The sequence below is a fragment of the Bactrocera oleae genome, chromosome 2 (assembly GCF_042242935.1).
Source record: "Bactrocera oleae isolate idBacOlea1 chromosome 2, idBacOlea1, whole genome shotgun sequence".
Classification (NCBI taxonomy): domain Eukaryota; kingdom Metazoa; phylum Arthropoda; class Insecta; order Diptera; family Tephritidae; genus Bactrocera; species Bactrocera oleae.
In genome coordinates this window covers 22,321,009-22,343,105 of record NC_091536.1, presented here as the reverse complement: position 1 = coordinate 22,343,105, position 22,097 = coordinate 22,321,009, and the positions used below count along the sequence as shown (strand labels likewise).

The 22,097-nt window shown below is 34.3% G+C and overlaps 1 protein-coding gene and 1 long non-coding RNA gene across 10 annotated transcripts in view; one reads left to right on the top strand and one right to left on the bottom strand.

Moving 5' to 3' along the window:
• Positions 1–22,097, top strand: part of Sulf1 (Extracellular sulfatase Sulf1) — a 79,895-nt gene that overhangs the window by 32,780 nt on the left and 25,018 nt on the right. For all 9 annotated transcript variants that reach the window (XM_036377455.2, XM_036377450.2, XM_070111786.1 and 6 more), the window contains one exon: positions 8,314–8,353. The gene's annotated coding sequence lies outside the window, so the exon portion shown is untranslated. The remainder of the gene's footprint in view (positions 1–8,313; positions 8,354–22,097) is intronic.
• On the bottom strand, positions 10,288–10,535 carry LOC138857877 (uncharacterized). Its single transcript, XR_011397101.1, has 2 exons — positions 10,430–10,535; positions 10,288–10,352 (listed from the first exon to the last, which is right to left on the bottom strand). It is a non-coding gene; the product is annotated as an uncharacterized lncRNA (long non-coding RNA).

Genomic DNA, 22,097 nt, shown 5'->3' with positions numbered 1-22,097 from the left:
GTAGCTTACGCCATGTTACGGAGGATATTAGATATATCATTGGCAAGGTAAAGCGCTGAAGCATATAAAATCTGTCTTCGATTCGCCATTTCTCTGCTAGCTTCTGCTCACTTGTCAAAAAATTCACATGTGAAAGCAACAATAAAGTTATCGAGTTGAATTGAAGCAAGAGAGCATGCGGATACTTCATTAATGTGGTCTATCTTCAATGCTGCCAAGTTTTGTGGCAATGCAATTCTCAGTTTATTGGTGAGCAAGTTTTGTGTTCGAATGAATTTACTTACAATTTATATTAAACAAGATTTTATATATTTACAAGCTGTTTCACGCGAATAAAGAATTGCTTACTAAAATTTGTTTTTTTTGGAAATTTTGACAAAAAAATTAATTGTAAGAATAGCAATTAAATTAAAAGCGTATTTTTATTTCACTTTCGTTACAAAAATACTCCCCTCAAACAAAGAAAAAATCACTAATCATTTTCATACACCACTTTCGAATGAAAATCGTGAGAATAAAACTTGCATGTCATGACGATACAGTTAAACAAAATATGAGCATGATCAACACAAGAACAAAAAGTGCCTTTTAAAAACTAATGAATGTAGATATAGCATACTAACATAAATATTTAAAATACTTATATTATGTGTTGCAGCAAAAGTGAAAGGATAACTGTATGCATAAAGCTTTTATTATTAAAGACTACGACAACAAATACCATGCCTAGCACCTTAATACAAAATGACAAGAAACCGACAATCAAAAGTCGAGTGCCACATCTCCAAAAAATCATCGTGACTAGTTGACTGACTGATTTTTCCAGTGAATTGTGTTGCCCAACATACCTACACACACAAAGAGTGCTTAGCAAACTGTTAAACGACCCGTGGGCTATCGTTAGACGAGCGAGGTTTGTAGGTCTGCATGTACGAGTATGTACGTGTAGCCTTTGGCATTTTATAGATTTTTAATGTGCTATGCTGGTTGACAGCTCGTTAAAGTGACTGAAGCGCAGCCAAGCGCAAGTGGAATGGGCGTGTGAACGGCATGGTGGCGAGTGACTGACGAGCGGCTTGACATCGTTGTTTCGGGTCAAGCATGCAAAAATAAAGTGGAATGTGCTTTTAGCCAGGATTAAGCAAGTACAAGTGTGGACTGTAGCGGAGCGCGGCAAAAAGATGCGGTTTTGCGCGCAATCCATTTTGAAAAATGATATATTTAACGTTGCTACGTTTTAGGGTTATGCCACTGTGACACCTTTATAGCGCGGTTAGCGTGCGCTCTACTGCCCGGAACCGGAAATGAAGGAAATGTGATTTACCGTTGCTGCCATTTTGCAACATTCCATTAATGTCGCTTGAACAAATGAAGCATTGTTTGTTTGTTTGTTTTAAACATATCTATATACATACATATGTAGTATGCAAGTGTGTGTTTGTGTGCGCTTTCGTTTTCTGGTTCGCTGCCTAAGCTATGCAACAAATGGTGGCAGGTGCGTTGTGTCGGTCAAATTACCGCTTTGTGCCACTAGTAGTTAAATGTTGGCTGACTCTGTCGCAACAACAGCCATTAAAGTTACATGGACACACACTATTATCGCTACCATACTGGTATACTGGCGGGTTTGGGTTTTTGCTGAAAAGTGCGCAGCTTAAATCCAGTCGGACGGTTACAAAGCGTTAACCTGTAAACAATAATGAAAACAATGCAAAGTATGTAAACAACAACACCGTTTACAAACTTACCATACTTTCCTGTATTTTTTGGTGTTTGTTACTTTTGTTTTATTTAATTTAGCCAGATGACCAGCGGGTGCAAACGTCGGCCATTATTTCTTTGATTACCTTGCAAAAAATGATCTTCTTTTAAAAATCTAAAATTGGCAAAATGGCGGCATTTGAAAAAAAAGCTGAATTGTATCACAAATTTAGTATGTTGAATTATGGCAGAAAAAAATTTCATGATAGTCGGATCATTTGTCTTCGTGATCACTTCAACAAATTCGAAAAATGCCGGTTCGAGCAAAACGCGTTTAAAGATAAACCGATTGAACTGGGCGCCTAGCCTATAAATGGCTGTAACTCAAAAAGTATCGATTTGAAATTTTAGCATGTCATTTTTAAAGGTATAAAATATGGAAATATGAAAAAATTTAGTTTGCAAAATTTCACACTAGTTGAATTGCCCCTTAATCGGCAATCGAGCAAAAGTTCCAGTGGAAATGTACGATTACGCCTGTCGCACTAAATTGTGCACCAAACTGTCAATATTCTGGACCTGATACACTCCAGACTTTACAGATGCTGTGACTGCAAAGATGGAATTTTTCAATATACTAATTGTTGTAGTTTTCCTATTAAAACAGATTCTGAGCATAAATTTGATCAATGAATTTGCACTTTGAACTACGTAAAGTATTTTTTGCAATGCAATTTTGTGTATTCGCTTCTTACCCAAAAGCCACTGTACAATGTTTTTCGAAACGAGTGTGTTTTAGTTGCTTGCGGTGCGCCATAAAAATGTGGCAACATCGTGTATTCACTATTTAATGAGGATTTTTACGAGTATATCTCTTTGTATTTGTATGTGTGCACTTTTGTTTATTTACTACACATGTTGTTGTTGCTTCTGATGTTTTTTACTGCAATTGTTAATGTTTGTCTTTATTTTGCTTTTGTGTTGCCACTGTGCTTAATTAATTGTTTGTGTATGCTTGTTGCTACTTTAGCTTTTGTTTTAGTTGACTAGGTGAGGTTTAGTTTTTGCTTTTATTGAACAAACAATTCAGTTGAGCGTGTTGCTGTTGTTTTCGGCCGGTACACGGCTCATACTGCCTGCCACGGTAATTGTGGACCTACAGCCATTATTATGCATTATTGTTGCTGTTGCTGTTGCTATTGCCACACTTTTATGGGCATTAGAAATGCACCCACCGTTTGGGTAATAAGACGTTACTGCAATGCGTCAACGAATGATGATGATACTCATATAACCATAGCGACAATGTTGTGCTAAATTATTTAGAGGTATGTAATGTCCTCAATACATTACGTTTAGTCGCCTCTAGTTTTCTGCTTTTAGATATAATTTAACTTTCAAATTATATATTTATGGACATATATACATATGCAACTTTTAAAAAAGGTTGTTATAACACTAATTCGCAAATAGCGAGAGTTTTTGAATTTTCAAATAACAATTTCGCTTTTATTGTTCACTCGCAGTTCTAGTATTGCTATTCTAAGACACGTTGACAGCAATGTGTAAAGTTACAACGCGTATTGTACTTAATTAACAAAGATATTCAATGCTAAGCAAAACGATCGTACGATAATCCAGTATTCTGTGTAAAGATTAACGGTGTTGTAATTATTAAAAGTAAGTTGTTATAAGGTGAACATTACGATTCAAAGGATCAATAAATTTGTTCGTGAATTTTTGGCCCGAAACAATTTCGTAATGATGTTCAGCTCCGTGTGACTTTTTCGCATTTCCAAAAATACCATAAAGAGAAGCTTAAAGGCCGTCGTTTTATAGGCATTTAGAAGGCATTAAAAGCGCAACGCTGAAACAGGTAAAAGCTATTGCAAAAATCGAGTTTCAGAAGTGTTTAAACGATTGTAAGAAGCGCCGGCATAAGTGCATAATATTGAATGAGGACTTTTTTGAAAAACATTATTGTAGACAAATGAATAAGTATTTTTTTCAATAAACGAAACATCCGTTATTTTTGGAACACTCCTCGTATGTACATACATGTATGTATACCTTATCGAATCATAATAACGGCCAATCACGCCACTTACGAATACCTAGAATTGATTGTAGTAGGATTCGAACAATACAATCCATAACAAGCTTCGCTGCTTTGTTTGAGCTACAAGAACTTAATTATTGTATTTGCAAAGGTTGTTGAAGTGAAAATCGGTTAATTGCATTCTGCGATTAAGTGACACTCACAGTTTACCAATGTGGTTGATAAGAATAAAGTATAGATTTTTATACTTTTATATTTATATTTTATACTAAAACATCAATCAATGTTCGGTGATTGCCCTCAAGCTTATATAAAGTAAAAATGGCAAATACAAAAGTAATAGAGCACTCTCAGACGACAACACTCTCTGTCTCGCATTAGTACGTATCTACAAAGCGGTTTTAAAAGTTTACTAAGCACACTCCAAACATTAAAAATTAAAATATATATGTATATAACGTCAAAAAATATGCAGCTAGAATTTAGAACTTTTTCGTAAGTTCGAAACAAAGTTTGAGCCATTCAAGTGCAACCTTCACGGCAAAGGAGTAAAATATGACGAAACGGGAGTAGCGCAAATGTGAAAAACACACATGCATACATGGTGGTGAAAGTAATGAATGCAGAAAGCCATTTCGCTATAACAAAGCTGAATGTCGGCATGTACCTTTAATTGGCCAAACTTCTTATAGTACGCATAACCAGTCGCCATTTCTCATCGTTATGCGCAGTGATGCTGTAGCAAGACTGCAAATCTAATGGGCCCGAGGGGTGTTTGGGTGGCGTGCGAAACTTTTTCAAGTGCAAATTGCAGTTGCACAACCACTTCGACACAGCCACTCCATTCGTTTTCTGCTCTTTCCCGAAAAGTGAGCTATGCTGCACAAAAGTACTGCACTTCAACTTCCACTGAAATGTGCAACGCAGAGCTTGAAAAGTTTGCTTAAACAACGGCGTGTCTTTGGAGTTTGGGAAATTGTTATGGATGAACTGCAGCTAACAGCAGACTTGAGAAAATCATAAACTATTCGCACAAAGATTCTTGCATTGCTCAAAGTACTCGTTGCACGCAACTTATGCAAGTGGAAGTGTCGAATGTGTATGCTGCATGCAGCAAGGCAGTAACAAACACTTTTCGTTCTAGCAAGTAGTCAAACGGGTTTTACACTCGATTTGCTGGAAATTGCGTAGAAAATATTGATTCGAAAGTGTTTGAGGGAAACAAAATTTTATGAAGACTTCAATTTTAAGCTATTACATATACATATATAGGTATCTTACACATTAAAATTGTGAATTAAAGTATAAAAGTCGAATATTTACTTGCTTCGAAAACAAAATATTGTTCTAAAACTTACATGATTAGTAGCAGGCTAAGTTTTTGGACTTTATAAAAAAGTTTAAAGTAATACAGTGGCAAAAAAAGCAATTGAAGGTGAATAAAAAATGTAATGAAAAAACTTTATTTTATTTGGGTGCTTAACCAAGTTCACATGCACTCTTCACTGAGCGAGTTTGAACTAAAAACCTACAAACACAAATTATTCTCGTATGCGAGTACATACATACTCTAGACCAGCACGAAAGCGCATGCAACAAGCAGGAATACTGAAAATCGCTCTGTATTTTTTTGGAAAAGCATGATTTGTTAGTCATAGCTTATGTATGTACATATATATGTATGTATAGGTAATTACAAACTTCAAAAACTTTATTTATACATGCTGTAATATCAGTGGGAGCATTTGTGTGAGCCTAATTATACAAGCACTTGCAAATATATGTATGTACTTCATATATTACATATAGAATTACATATGAAAAAGCTGTCTGGAAAGACACGTTAATAATTCAACAAAAACTGGAACGAAAATAAATTTTTTAACATACTTTGGAGCGTTTTAAACAGAATGAAACCGGTTTATTCGTTTTATAGCTATATATGAGACTTGGATCTACCACAATGATCCTAAATTGACACCAGAACGTTTACAGTAGACTGAAGCTGTTTGTTCAGCTACAAATCAGTTTTTTGGTATGCAAAAGAAATTTGGTTAATTAATTATCTGTTGAAAGATAAAACAATCAACTCTGAATATTATTGCTCTCTTTTGGATCAGCTAGATGAAAAAATTCGTGAGAAAAGATCTGAAACAATTCCTTCGTGGAAAACGTTTTTCATCGAATAAGCAAGCTATTACAGCCGTAGCCGTGTATTTTCCAGAGCTTCCGGAAAGTCATTATAGCGATGGCGTGAAACTATTGGAGGATCATTGGAATAAGTGTATTGAAGTTAAGGGAGTTTATATTGAATAAAAAAATATATTACATACCAAAAATAGTATTTTTTCATTTCGTGCGTAGAAACTTTTCAACCAACCTGTATGTTAGATAATTTTCTGATCTTCAATTTTGTCTGAACTAATTTTACGATAAAACTTACTGCTTCTAGCTGCAATACCAAAACTATAAATTTTAGTTTGTTTTTTCTTAAATGTTTGACAACTCTCATTGTTCAAGGTTCAGTATTAGTTTTAAAGATTTACAAGCTAATTGTGACCTCTGATCAGAGTTATTTAAACTATTCACAAAGCAAATAAACGAAAATGTTTAAGAGCTTGTATATTGAACTACAATTATGTACATACATATACGTAAGCAATAGAATGTGCAACTATGTATATTTGTATCGGTCGATGCATCGTAAATTTTTACCAAAGGATGCTGCAATTTTGCAATATTCGCGCGTTGCGCACAATGCGAAATCTTAAGTAGAATTTTAATGCGTTGCTTAAGGCGCGTGCAAATTTTCACATCCATCTCATTCGGTCAGCTAGGCGGATAGCTGGGCAGACCGACGTCACGCCAAGCGGCGAATGGACTATTATTCCGTCTTGCACACAGCCATTCTTCCGGCATTGTTATAAAACAAGCAAATGCGAAATACTCAGAAAGTATTCTTCACTTTACCGCACGTCTTACCGACCTGTGCCAAAGGGCGCCAAATGTACTGAACTGCATTAATATAAAGAAAAAGTAAGTAAGTTTGGCTATGTGTATGCAACTTCTCCTTTAGATTTGTTTGTACGAGTACATACGTATGTCTGTCGCTGTGAGACGTCTCTCGCAACGGATTGCTTCGTCCATTATTTACAAGATCTGTCGCTCCGTCGGTGTTTGGTATACATACGTTTTACTTTACTTTCTGTCAGCATTTCATTCGGTTAACTGCAAGTGGCTGGGTCTTCTGTTGCTATCGGTGTGATTATTCGATTGTCAGAAGATTTGGTTTTTAATGCAGCAATTGCAGCTTGCAAGCAACAAATCGGCAGCCCTATCCATCTACTTGCTGCGAAGGCGTCTGTTGTTGTTGCCATTGCCATTTGCCATTTTCATTGCCTTCCATTTGACGTCTTTTCTTCTCCACATTGTGTGGCCCGTTTTGTCTACGATTGCCTTATTTTCAAGTGCTTGTACTTGATGTCATTCACTGTTATTTATTGTTATTTCATTCGTCCGCGACTATCCTCCACAATTGTTGTGCAGTTTTCTGCAATTTTAATTGAAATTCAAAATAACTCCAATCTTAGTTTTTATTGCCACTGTTGCTGCATTTCTTAGTTGATTGTTAGTAAACTGGTCTCCACTGTCTTTGATCAAGTTCTGTATATAGCAATTGTTGTGATTGCCTCTCGTTTTGTTTGACTTCTCACGCTATTTACGGTTTGTTTATGTCTGGCGGCACCGTTTGCTTGGTGGCTTGCTGTCGCTGTTGCCAATTGCCTTGTATTGGTCCCGCATCGCATTTGCCTTATTGGATGCTGAGTTGCTGGAAAAGTTGAAAGTAATTAGAATTGCAATTACTTCCAAATGGGTTTACATTATTTCCGATGTTATCCTTAATTTCAAGTAATCGCATTTCTAGACTAATACATATTTTGTCGCGAGTTTTTCAGAATAATATTCGCACATACACATGTATTATGTGGAGAGTGGTGTTTTCTGCTCATATTAATACATTCTTTCAAAGACATTGCCATATTATTTCGTATATGGAGATAGTTGCAGAACTTTGGTATTGAAATTATTGTCTGAGCAATTGAAATTTTATAATTTTATTTCCGCCTTGCCCTAATCTATATCTAAATCTAATATATAATATCTAAATAATGGACGTCTCTTATGGGGTCGGTTATAGCAATACCTGTTAAAGGCTATACGCTAGCAAATTAATAAATCAAATCTATGAAATTTATCTCTTATGGCGTAAGTCCAAATATTAAAGTTTGTGATGTGTTTCTGGAAACTATGCTTGAGACTCCTGAATTTCCGTCTTTAGGCTGTAAAAGAGTATATACATGTTTATGTATGTATGAAGAAATTTTTCGTTGAAGTATTCACTGTAGTTTTTTTTTTGCAATTCTTTATATCTAATCTATCTTACTTGTACAAAACAAAAAACGTTACGTTATGCCAAGCTTTCAATCTTCCTTTCATTTTTTTTTTATATTTGTACGTCAAATTTTAAAATTTTTCCATATTTTTGTTTTCAGGTTATCTACATAATACATAAACAATCACAGTTGAAAATTGGTAAGTGCACAAGCATTCTTCATATTTATTTTATGTCAAAATATACGAATATACATTTTCGATGATGCACAAATAACTGATAGCGTTTTCGTTTCTCACAAAAATATTGCATTTATTCAGCGCTATACCCGAGCTGTTAAAGTTGCGTGTTACTTTCACAGAATGTTGCCAGCTAACCAGAAAAAAGTGCAACATTTTACAACTCAAGAGTGAGAGTTGCCCAAATGATTTTTATTTATCAGCTGGAATTTATTGTTATTTATTTTAAAATCAACTTTTTCTACTAATTATAATGAATTTTTAAATTTTGTTAAGCTCAATAATGGCTATTGCGAATGAGTTGGTTAGTTACTTTTGCTAATGGAAGAGGGTATTTTTCTTACTGTTTTGAGTTTTGGCTTTTATGGCCAAGAACGTAAAAATACAATAAGTACCTTAATCAAAAAGAAAAGAAAAACTTTTTTTGAAGAAAAACTTTTTTAAAATCTATCTTATTTTGTGTCACTCCGTCGCTTAATAGCAGCAGCAGTTTGTTTTCATTTACAACGTCATTAAAGTTGACTTCCTGATTTTCTTGGCTGCTTGAAGTGCGACCATTGCAAATTGAAAGCGTTGATGAGCAAGCAACAACTGCAAATATTTATTTTCAAATTGAAATAAGTCATTATTTTTATTAAAATACGAGTCTCTGCCTAATTTTGCAAATTAAACTTCATTCCGGCTGCCAAGCGACTAAAAAATATGAAAAATTAGCAGTGAAGTGGTGAGGCAATAACATAGTCTGACAGGAACGATCGCTGTGTGGCATACATACATGCAGACGAACAAAGCTAATATATATACATATGTTATATATGCGTATGTATAATGCATATGCATGTGTTTAAGTATGTGCGGCTACAAAAAATAACTGAAAAAGGAACTTGAAAGTTACGAATTGAAGATAATGTCAGTGTTGTCATGAAATAGGAGACTATTTTCATTCGAAGGAATTATACATACACATGTATATGTACATATGTTTGTAAGAGAAATCTAAGAGAAGTTCAACCAATAGATGGTTTCGTTACTCGCCTGCGTTTGTGCAGACGTCGCGTATTTTTAGTGTTAATGATAATTACGAGCTCACTCACTCGCCAATGATAAAAATGTCTTCTGATAATGAAGACGCTGCTATTGCGCTGTGCTCATGGGTTCCGCTATTTGACTTTCTTGCTCCGTATATTTTATGGCGTCAAGTGCGTGCTGCTGCTTGCCGCCTGCTGTCATTACTCAAGTTGACATTATTTTTACGCCATTTGACACAAGAACTCATTAACAACACTTGGTGGAGTTTTTCTTGCGCAAGCAGACAAAGTGACAACAACAATAAAAGCAACATTCAGTTTATGATGTGACGGTCTCACTGCCGGGTTAAACAGATTTATGCCCCATAATACATTCACATGCACATACATAACTATGCACCACATACATACACATGATGTGGTAAGCGACATACAATTGCAGACGCCACAGTTAGTTAGTGGTAGAAGGAATGTGCTACCCTAATCTAAGTTCATATTAGTATATTTATCTAGAATGCTCCTAAAACAAGAAAACACACTAACTTCGGTTGCACTGAAGCTATAATACCCTTCACAAATCCAAAGGTTCCTTACAAGAACCTATTTCCGATCTAATATCTCGCCAAATAAAAACGTTTCCCATACAAACACTTGATTCCGATTGTTTTGTTTGTATGGCAGCTATATGCTATAGTAGTCCGATATCGGCCGTTCCAACAAATGAGCAGCTTCTTAGTGAGAAAAGGACAGGTGCAAAATTTCAGATCGATATCTCATAAACTGAGAGCCAAGTTGGCATATACCTATACAGACGGACGGACATGGCTAAATCAACTCAGCGCATCATGACGATCATTTATGTATATATTTTATAGGGTCGGTCCGACGTTTCCTTCTGTGTGTTACAAACTTCGTGGTAAACTTAAGATACGCTGTTCAGGGTATAATTAGAAAAACAAATTAAGCAAAAGTGAGGTTATATTTGACTACAAAATAGTTTTGTGCTCACTTTAAACACTACGAAGACATGCCGTTGAGACTTTCCTGCTGCAATGTACCATGAACCAAAAAAAAAATCTTGTACAGAGAGATGTTTTTTGATGTTTTGAAGGGACTTTTTACTTAAACTATTTTAGCTTTTAAGCTCCAACCAAGAGTAACAAGATGAGAATCTTATATACTTTTCATATGTTCATAAAAATTCTAACAATACATTAATTTTGATGTTAATCATTGCAAAAAACTAAAATATGTCACCTTTCAACAGCAAAAAAAACAAAATATTTATACGGTTACAGCAATCGAGTAGTTACCGTTATTTTTGTCTGGTATTATTTGTGTATGGTCAAAATTTATTCTTTGGTAAGCGAATTTCATTTGTGCAGTTGTAGTTTTTGCAGAAAAGGTGGTGAATAAACAGACATAAACATAAAGGACCTGAAGCATTCTGCTTGAGTGGTTAAGGAATGGTTGTTGTATAATTTGAAAAAAGTGCTGCCAAATCCTACACAGAGTCCAGACCGCAATCTCATTGAACACCTGTGGGCTTATATGGAGACGAAGTTACGAGAGCGCAAAGTTAATAGCAAAACTGAGGTTAAAGCTGCTCTTCAGGAAATGTGGAAAAATATACCTTCTGAACTTACAGAAAATTTGGTGCATTAAAATACAACGATAGCGGGCAAAGGTGCACATAAAAAGTATTAATTAAATATTGTTTAAATGTCAATTTATGCAAACTATACAATTTTTTTTTTTGATCTTCGAAAATGGAGTTAATTTGTATTTTTAAACCATGGGATGGTCAAACCATTTCGCTGTACAGTTTTTTTTTTTATTTACTGTATGTTAGTTTTTTAATAACATTGCGAACATCCCAATGTTCAATGTCTAATTCTCAACCACTTTTTCTAGCATAGTCGTTCATGTGCGTACTTTGACAGTTATCCCACTAGAAAATTATATATAGTAGCTCTAGAAACCACTCTATATGATATAGTGCTAATTAGTGATACTTAGTACTAAGTAGTGATACTACTATATATCATATAGGCTAATTTTATTTTTTACCGGGTAAGATATTTTTACCCACGTAATATATATTTGTACCGCATAATCAGGGATTGGATTATTGTATGTATAGCCGTAAAAATAACTCTGTCAAATCGTGGTGCTGTTCTACACCACTAGCTGGCCGTCATGACAGCTGCTGCACACGCCAATGCTGCATAGTTTTAAACGCGTCTCTACTCGTAAAGACATTTTCGTATTTTTGTAAATACCTGCAAGTGAGCTTTCACTTGCTGCTCGCCGATATTTTCCGAAGCGTAATTCCTAAATTATATATTTTCTCCACACTAAAATTTCCTATTTTTCACGAATGCAGCACCACCGAATAATGCTATATTAGCTTGTAGCGGGTTTTCACCTACGCCGTACATATGTATGTACATATATACATATATACGTCATTAGACACGTCGCCAAAAAGCAACACAATTCTGCCGGCCACCAGTCGCCTTTAAACAATAATTGAGGCGTGTAATTATAAGTAAATTTATGTAGTCCATACTTAGGCGTTAACATATGAAAACGTGTGTATATATACTTGCATTATTTTATATACTTACATATATACAAACAGATCTATTTACTTAGTTTGCTTGCCGATAATTGAGTTCTGAAATATTTTTCTTCTTTCGTCTGAAGCTGCAAATGCGCTTTCGCCTTTTTGTAGTAGCTCATTAATTTTAGAATTGCTGCTTTGTGACAACGCCGATGCACTTAATTGTTTTTGTTTATGAAAATTACAAAATAAAATCCATATAAATAAATGGCGCATGTGGCACGTTTATGGCATTTATATTCTTTGTGGCCTTCCGAGCGCACCCGTTTCTCAGCAAACATCAAAAAAAAAAAAGTTTTAAATAAAAATAATTTCTATGTGCAACCGCACAAATTGCGCGCCGATGTCTGATTCCGCTGCAGGCTGCCCCGTGACGTTTGAGATATACAAATATACGCATACACAGCTGCATATATTCGGCTGTTCATTTGGAAAGTGCTGTACCCAGGCAATCAACAAGAATTAACTCATAGCATAAATCGCCTTTAATGTCGGCATTAAGTCCACATAAACATATAACATAAACTACTTTCCCCCTCCAATTTTGAGCTTTTTAATTGAAGATTTACGGCTTTAGGTGGAAAATATTTAAAAATGCTTTTTAACAAATCCACCGTAAATACTCGAACTTTAAAACATTCTCATTGTTTTTATACACATTTTTGTGTATTTAATTCCATATTAAACAAGTTTGTAGGAATTATGTTATGTATAGGAAAACGCCCTGAACAGGGTATATTAAGTATGTACATATATAGATGATCACTGTGACAAGCTGTGCCGATTTAGCTGCCTGTCCGTCCGTCTGTCTGTATATACGCGAACTTGTCCCTCAGATATTGATATATCTATATTTTGAACACTTGATTTTCTGCCGAGAAGCTGCTAAACAAACTAAGAGATCAAACTCAAGTCCTTGTATTGTATGAAAAACTTTTTTATTTGACAAGGTATCTTCAGGAAATTTAAAACAGATTATTATCCAGGACAACGCTACAAACTCCGAACATACCTATATATTGTCCAAGCCGGATCACTGCAGCTTATATGTAGCTGCCATACAAACTGGACGATCAAAAACAAGATAAACATCTTTTATAATTTTGTATGCTATAAAAATTTAGCTGTGACGGGTTTTATAGTTTCGGTGCAGTCGTTCGCGTTTTACTTATTTTTAGAAATTATTTAATTACATTTGAAACAAGTGGCAAGAAGAGTATATTAAGTATGTTTAGAAATACATCAAAACAAGTATATGATTACATTCCAATGCAAGAAAGTTTGAATCCCATTAGTTTACTTAAAAATACAATATACAAGTATAACTTCAAGTTTACAACGCTCGAGAATGACACTTGAACAATTGATAGAATCGATCCTTATTTTAGTTCTGACTTAAAAAAAGTCCCTCAACCGCTATCAACTATCAACGGTGTGTGTTTGCCCTGCAAAATTTTAACAATGACATTTCAAATAAATTAAATTAATATTGCAAAGCTTTCCATATATGACACAACAAGCGCGTGTGTTATATCTTAAAGTAAATTTGTCTTCACACGTCAGTAATTGCTTGTTTATCAATTTTTGTCTAATTCAATTGCTCTTTAACACCCACAACTGCGCTTTGCTTTCATCTCTTTTAAATCGCTTGTATAATTTGCATTTTGTATAATTTTATTATATACTTGTATGTATGTACATTGTGATTGTTAATGGTTAGTCTGCCTCCATAGTTCAAGAAACTCGTTAAACGAATAAATTACTCTTAAGTGGGTATACACGAGTAAAGGTGGATTTTCGCTTTATTGGCGCTAAATAGATCACGTCACTTAGTTATATTTAATTGTGCTCTTTAAGTATTTGATAATTGTAGATATAGACAATTACCATTAAACTAGTGGGCTGCAAGCGTTTTCCCATCAATTCCTCCGCATTCTTCGTTAAGCAGTATTATTTAATTGTGAAGTTTCTGTACAACAAGTACTTACATACAAGTATATAACACTTTCGGAATTCATTTGCATAGATCTAATATTATTAGTGTATTATAGCACCAGTGTGCTATTTTTTCACTTTTTCACGGACTGAAAGTTTTGTCTTAAATGGTCTTTTAAATTAGCATAATAAAACATGTTTCATTCTATTTGATGGCTTCTTGCTTGGGCAAAGTTTACTTGCTACCAATATTGATAATGCTCTATCAACATGACGAGACGCTACGTAAAACTGAAAATAAACTGTCAAACTTTGATACTAATTGTAAATAAAGCCTTCCCTTTCTTTCATTCATTCAATGTGACGAACTAATGCTCTCCCAAAAACGCAACGGGATGAAACCTTCGTAATTTCTTTTTCTATAATTCTTGACTTGTCCCAAGTTGCTTATTTTCTTTCAATATTTCTAGTTAAATTTAAGATTTGCATGCTAACTGTAAATATTAAATTTATCTTAACTGGGTTATATGGTAAAGTATTCTTACTTTACATTGTAACTTATAATTGATACTCACTTTTTTCACTTTTAAGTTGATTACCATATATGTTATTGTAATGCAATAATCTAAGTGGGGCTGGTAGATAAAGTATGCATATACATATCTATATATATGTATATCCATGCATACTTAGTAATGGAGCTTTTGAGTAGAATATTCAATATTGAATGATGACTTTTTCAAATCAGTAAAATGAATAAATAAAAAATATTTGATTTTCAAATTTTAAATTCTAACTCGCGGTAAAAATTGGTTGCGGTGAGCAGATTGATTGATACATAGATTGATTACTTCGACACTTTAGGATTCTGGCCACATTAATATAGGAGTTAGCGCTGCAACTTATTTCCATCTGATATCTGAGCAGCCGATATTCTGATTTCTGTCGCTATAACCACTATACATACTCGTATATGTACATATGTTTTGGCTGGGACTTCAGCGCCGGTTCCACAAATAGAACAACTGAAATGCAAATTTGACAGCATTTAATATTCCTCAAATGCGTTGCCACTTGCAAGAGATATGCATTATACCTTTCATGATTAGAATATCGGCATAGGACAATGAAGACCACATCTAATACTTTTTTATACGCCATGTGAAAATTGTATAACCTAACAATACTGGAAACTTTTCAGCTGCCACAATCACATACGCGCTTATGAATCCGTGTACTATGTTAATTTCATTTTCTGCTTGTCACCACTTCAAACTTTCACTGCAGATTTCCACAAATGGTTTTACATCGTTATGTTGATTTTTGGCACTTAGTCTCCCTAGATATGACGTACATAGCACCACAGCACATTAAAAACGTATGTACATATATGTCCCAGCTGTCCCCATATCGACATAAGAATTTTTAAGTTATGCACTTGGCTGAGGAAGGATACAGTGAGTGTGCTAAATTTGTAGTCGCATGCAGGATAGTTGTTGCATGTCCAACTACCGAAGCAACTATGTCCTCTATCAATATACGATTTATAAAACGAACATATGGGACATGTGAGTGTGGGAAAAGTATGACAGTGACAGTAAAAACAGCGATTCTGGTTTCCTGCTTCTGGGTCAACACTTTACAGAAGCAAAAAGCTTCAAATATAAATGTAATGATAACACTCCTACCACAAACAAAGAGACATTCAAAAGCAAGTTAAAGCAATTAACTTTTCACGTTCTCATTTTGCACTCGTCACACTGAAATGTGTGCGAATATGTATGTATGTGTTAGTATGTTAGAATTTCAAAACAACTGATGGTGGTTTCTAGTTATGATATGGCTTCCGCATGACGATGAATGCATATACTGGAGTGGTGTGAGACTTTAATAAATAAACATACCTTATGAGTCTGACTTACTAAGGAAAAATAGAAATTAAATTATGCATCAAGTCAAAATTTTTAATAACGAAATTTGCATGGTCGGTAATAATTCAGCAAATTTGTAAGATATGTATTCAGAAATTAAAAGCATTAAAGCTGGTGTAAAATTATTATACGAGTAAATTAGGAGTACTATAGATATTGAGTTTGAGGCTTTATTTTTCAGAAATCAAAAGTTTGTATTATAAAATTTATTAAAGAAAATAAGTTAGAAGGATTTTTCACACAACTTGTATACATTTCATGGGATGAGGCTGAGATGTGTATTAGGGAGCTGCCATTTTGGTAATTTTGGTAATAGCAAACATGATATTCTTATCTAGTGACCAAAATAAATATCGAGCATTTTTTCAAGTCAAACAAAGAAAAAGTAGCACCGGAAGCTAGCAATTATATCTGAAGCTTTAACTCTAACAGTTAAATAAATACACTGAATGCCTTAGCGCCTCTCACGCAGAGCTATTTGATACATCGAGAATAGCGGAATTGTGGATTGCAGCATTTAGACTATATGCCTATAAAATCGTGTTGTTTTGTTAGGAAGAAAGCTGGCACTGGAAATAAAAATGTATTATTTATTCACTTCGCAAATCAAAGGGCCAAAGTTGCAACAGTTATGAGCAGTATGAATAATTGGAGTTAGTCTCTAAAGGGAAATTGTATCACGTCATCTCATGAGTTTACACTAAAGCTGCAACCACTGTCGAAGTTCAAAAATTTGCTTGATTATCATTAATATACCTGAAATTGTCGTACCATCTACAAGTCAACCTGAAAAAGTATTTTTTTCTCCATGTGGATAACCTCCTCCATCGCCGACTCTAAGCCAAACCAACTTATGTCTGTCAAGGAGATGAAGTTAGTAACCAACAAAACGTGAAAATTCGTGCAAAAAAAGTGGATATAAATAAAGCGATTAATTGAGGACATTTGTAAATTTTTCACATTAAATTTTAAAATGCAATAAATTTAATCTCTCTTGTTGAATTTTACCGTTGACATAATTTGTATGTCATTTGGCGACACAAAATTTGCTCCACTTTGAAAGCACCACTAAACCATTCGCGTTTTCCTCTTTCATTTCTTTTTTAATACTTTTTCTATGTTTATACTATGCAAAGCTGCTACTAAAGAATGTTGAACTTTCGATTACCTTTGGTAACAGTGAGTAGCGAAACATTGCTCTGCGCTCGGCAGTAGCCGCACATAAATACATACATACGTATACTATGTACATATGTATATGTATGTATTTGTATATGTGCCTACATAAATACACAATGGTGCAATTAACAATTAACCTACAAAAGGAAATGTTGAAATATTTACATTTTGCTCATGCAATAGTCCTACCACCCGAATCACATTTTTTCTGCAGTTTAACACTTGCATATTAAAGAGTCATGGTCCACTTATAGTTTGAGCTCGTGCACAGTGAGTCACGTGCTCTGCTCGCACACCCCAACTAATTGAGGGCAATTTGTAAGCGGTAAATGGGCTACTTATACGTATGAGACCAGAGATTTGTTAGGGGACGTAAAAGGTGTACCTATCGCCCATGTTACGGTATTAGAAAACTTAGTTGCATGTTGCATGAACGCAAAAAAGATTAACTGAAACATATGTATATGCACGAATATTAGACAGCATATAAAGTTGTGTCTCTGTTGCTTTGTGCCTTTTTATTTTTGCTTTTAAATCTGATGGCGTGTGTCATTTTTGGTAAAACAAAAGACAGCAACAAAAATATAAGTCTCAAACAATGTTAATAAATACACTATTATATCTCGATATGCACAGTTTTCCGCAACCGCAATCACAGTGAAATGCAATAAAGCTAGCAGCTGCAGCTGTTGTCGCTGACTTCAGAGTAAGTGAATCTGGCATGTCTGTCAAGTTGGCATGCCACGCTGCGGGTGGGATCGACCAGCTCTAGCTAGTGAGTAAAGAGCAAAAGCGCGTTATGATTAAATTTGAATGCGACCATTTGTCGCTAAATCAATATTTTAGCCAGAGAACTAAAAAAGTTACTGAGGAAAAATGGTTCATGCTACAAACAGTCACTGTCACACCGCCCTGCCGTACTTACCGCCCGTCTTAAACAAAATTTGTCAAAAGTTACGCCCGTAGTGGCAACATAGAAATGAGTTATTCTCTTTTGTTTTCATTTAATCAATGTTGTCATTGTTCAATTTGTATACGCGATTTTTCACACTTTTAGTTTTTTAGTTATAATTTTTCATGATGTAAAAGCTCAAAACTCAAATCCAACTATTAAAAATAATCTATCTATTTATAAATTTGACTGTGATTTAAAGTAAGTTTAAGAATATTATAAATATATTCTAGTTTATTTTTTAATAACTACAAAATATCGAGACTAGCAACGCTGCTTTTTCACGGATATCCTGCCATAAGGTCTGTAGAAGCTGACAGTAGATAGCCAGAGATTTATCCGTGGTAGAAACTATAGCGGTAGTGAGTGTTCATTTACATTGCGCTCTCATAAGATAGGTCGTATGAGCTGATTTGGTCTACGGTTTTGCGTCGGTGACTGTTTCCAGCATCATTCAAATTTATAGGGAAAGTTGTAAATTATTTTGCAATTGTCTGTCTCGTTAAATTAAATTTCGCTAAATTAAATATAAACACACTTTTATGTATTTTTGTCAATATAAATTAAGTTTTATTTTCGTATAGGGATATATTATTAAAATGTATTTGCATACATCCAAGAATAGTGAACTCATGTACTCAAAAAATATAGAAAAATATATAGAAATTATCTTACATTACCAAAGACTCTGTTAATTTTTTTAAAATGCTTTATTTGGCAATAGGTATGTAGTAGATGTTACTGCGAAACATGGTTCTTTTTAGAATTTCCAATACTTCAAAAACTAACTCATAATTCAAAATTTTCAGAAAAGCAAGAAAATTCCTCACTTTTATAAAGTCGATTTAAGCTTCTTTGGTATATCGCAAATTGAAATAACGTAGACATATGATGAAAATATTCCTGTGCATAGGTAAATGCATATGCAAACGATATGTTTGCCCATCATGCTAACAATTATATACTTACTAACACGCTGAGTGCAATGTTATTTCGCTTTCATAATGGAGGCAACTCCTAAGGTGCTTGAATGAATATGCATACTTATATTCAAATACACTAATATTAATAGATATTCATCTATGAAGATATATTACACGTTGAACTCAACCAAATATACCACATTTCTAAAATGCAGACACATGCCAAAATAACAGTATTAAAGCACTTGCATTTTACTTTCCTCAATCAATGTGATACAATATTTACTTTATATTTTTTCGAAAATTCTGAAATTATTCGCATTGCACTATTACAATTTCCCTCTTTTCAAGCTTTAGCATTTATATATTCAAACTGATTGTGTTCGATTTTTTGAACAATGGTAATTCATGGAAAAAGTAATAAGCAAAAAATAGTTTCGACTATTCAATATTCATCAACTACGCATATCCCAATAAAAAGAGATAAATATTTCGAAGCGAAGCAACAAAAATGCAATATTTAAAGAGAATTGGATAAAATTTTTGCACAAAAAATCTGTGCAGTTTTGGCATTTTGCCAGCGCTCAGAAATCTTTATTTTCACCAATTTGTTACAGTGCTGCAAAAAAGTCATTCAGCGACTATTGATTACACTTTTAATTGAAGTAAAATCATATGGGAGCCTCATGAAAAGCCGTATTCTACTTTTTGCACTTTTTCACAACTCGCTTGTCATCCTCAGTTGCCAAAAAGATTACCGGCTGCAATTCGTTGGTTGGTTGGCAGCTGCAACAAAAGGTCAAGTTCGTTGAATTTCTCCAAAACCTCAATAAAATTGAATGGCCTAGCAACCCAGCGTCGAAATAAATAAGCCAAGTGCCAGTGATTGCATATGAAAACTATACAAAGATTGTGATTGAAGAGCAGAAAGCGTAGCAAATATAGGTATGTATGTATATAAGTAAAAGCAGCTGGTATTATTAAAGTACATGCTTGTAAGGGTAAATGCGTTTTATTCGGGTCGATTTGGCTATTGATTTTAAGTTTTAACCCCTTGAGGTAGTGCGTTGAAATTTTGGACTGAAACTGACTATATAATATTCATTGTTGTAATAGAATTTTGCTGTGCTGCGAAGAGATAACTGTTCTATAGTTATTAAGAGAAATCACTTTCTAATTCGAATCGAATCATTAGATGTCAACAACTTCTAAATTATTTACCTCTGAATATTATGGATCTTTTAGCTTGGGCTGATTTAAGACGAAATTCTTTTACAAATTAGATGTGGTTGATTTTAAGATCTAGCGTGGCGAATCCAACTCGGTAGTGAAGGAGTCATCTTTGACCAAGTTAAGAGAGACTTGGCTGCATTCGATATTTCTTATTAATGTTAAATTGCGATTAAAAAAATATCTGAGTTATTATATTTACTTCAATTCTAATTGTCGAAAATATTAGAGTATATTTTGATATACTTGTAGGTATTGCAATATTGGCTTAGAAGCGTTCAGTCATAGTTTTCATAGAGATGAGAAAGTTGTGCGTCGCGGGTTAAAAACTGCAAATACAAGGAACTGCTTCAGGCACTTATTCGTTTTTGCATCGGCCGTATTTTTGTCTTATTTTTATTGTTCGTTTATCGCGTTTTAGCGTGGCATCTTTGGCTCGCAATTTTCGAAATGTTTACCACGTAGCCGCATGCGTGCCGCAAGTGTTTCTATGGTGTCGTGCTGCTGCTTATCGATGTGCTTAGGTACGGGCATGTTTCGCATTCTTCTTCTAGTATTTTTGCGCGTATTATCATCGTTGTTGCATTGCACTGATGCTTTGTTGATACCGACAGCGCCTCCGTGCTCAACGACATGACCGAACGCAACAAGAGTCGCTCACCTTGGACTAAATCTTAAATTTTTTGCACATGTATAAGTATAAAGCGCATGCCCTGTAGGAAAATAGCACCGTTTTCAATATTCATATCATTAACGTCACAGCATTTTCCTGCTGTGTAACGTATACGTTGGGCTTGGTGAAGAGGGTTGCAGAACGGTCTGGGTGGGAATGGAAGCAATGAATGCATGGAAGTATGTGCTAGTAAGACTGCTGATGTGCTTTTTATATATTTTTAATTATTTTTTGCTGTTTTTGTTAATTTTCACATTCTTCTTTTTCCTCTTTTTGCACTTATAAATGTGGCACATGTTCACTGTTTCATTAAATGATAAGTAAACAGATGAGCATGCGCTTAAATGGCCGTAAAGTGGTGAAGAAATGGCAAAGGTTTGTAAAATAAATAAAATAAGTCTGAAGCAAAAAGAAAAAAAGGAGTTTGAATGAAGCTTTTCGTAAAAAAACAGCTGGAGACAGACGGACAGGGAGATAAATGTGAACTTTAAATTCGGCAGAATTTTGAGTAATAAAAGAAGCTACTACAACAAAAGCTACACAAAAGTGTAGACATTATATGTGCATATATAATTAATTTAAAAATACAGGGTCTTTCAATATGCACATCAATATATCACTAAACTTTTTATTTGCTTTTTTGTTATTATGATTTTGTTCATTTTTACATTATTGTTTGTAGATATATACAATATATCATATATATATATATATATATATATGAGCTATGCTGACATGTTTATTTACTCAACTTATTACATTTATGACTCGGATACACGAACGAATACTAAACATTAGCTCTTTATTTGGCTCACTTGCTCCTAGTTTTTGTACAATTCTTTTTCAAGTTTCCCTCGAGTGAAAAAATTCAAGTTACTATGGAGAATATATGTTACTTCGCTGTTATAACGTTCCTTGGCAGCAGATTTTTTTTAAAAGTCATCTAATACCGGGTTAAGAAACGATGTAAATTTTTTTTGAAAAATACAGTGACTAAATTAAATACTACCCATATCCGGTAGATTAATTTCTTAGTCGATTACGTTAATAAATATTTAAAAAAAGGTAACGCAAGTTTTTTTTAATTTTCATTATTAGTTGTGCTCTGTAGTGCTAACCTATCGTTGACCCTGTATTTTTACAATCAATCCGTGCCTGTAGGCAAAGTGTCAATTCATCAAACTGTAGGTGAATCAGGTGGAAGTCTCAACTGATATACAAATGACAA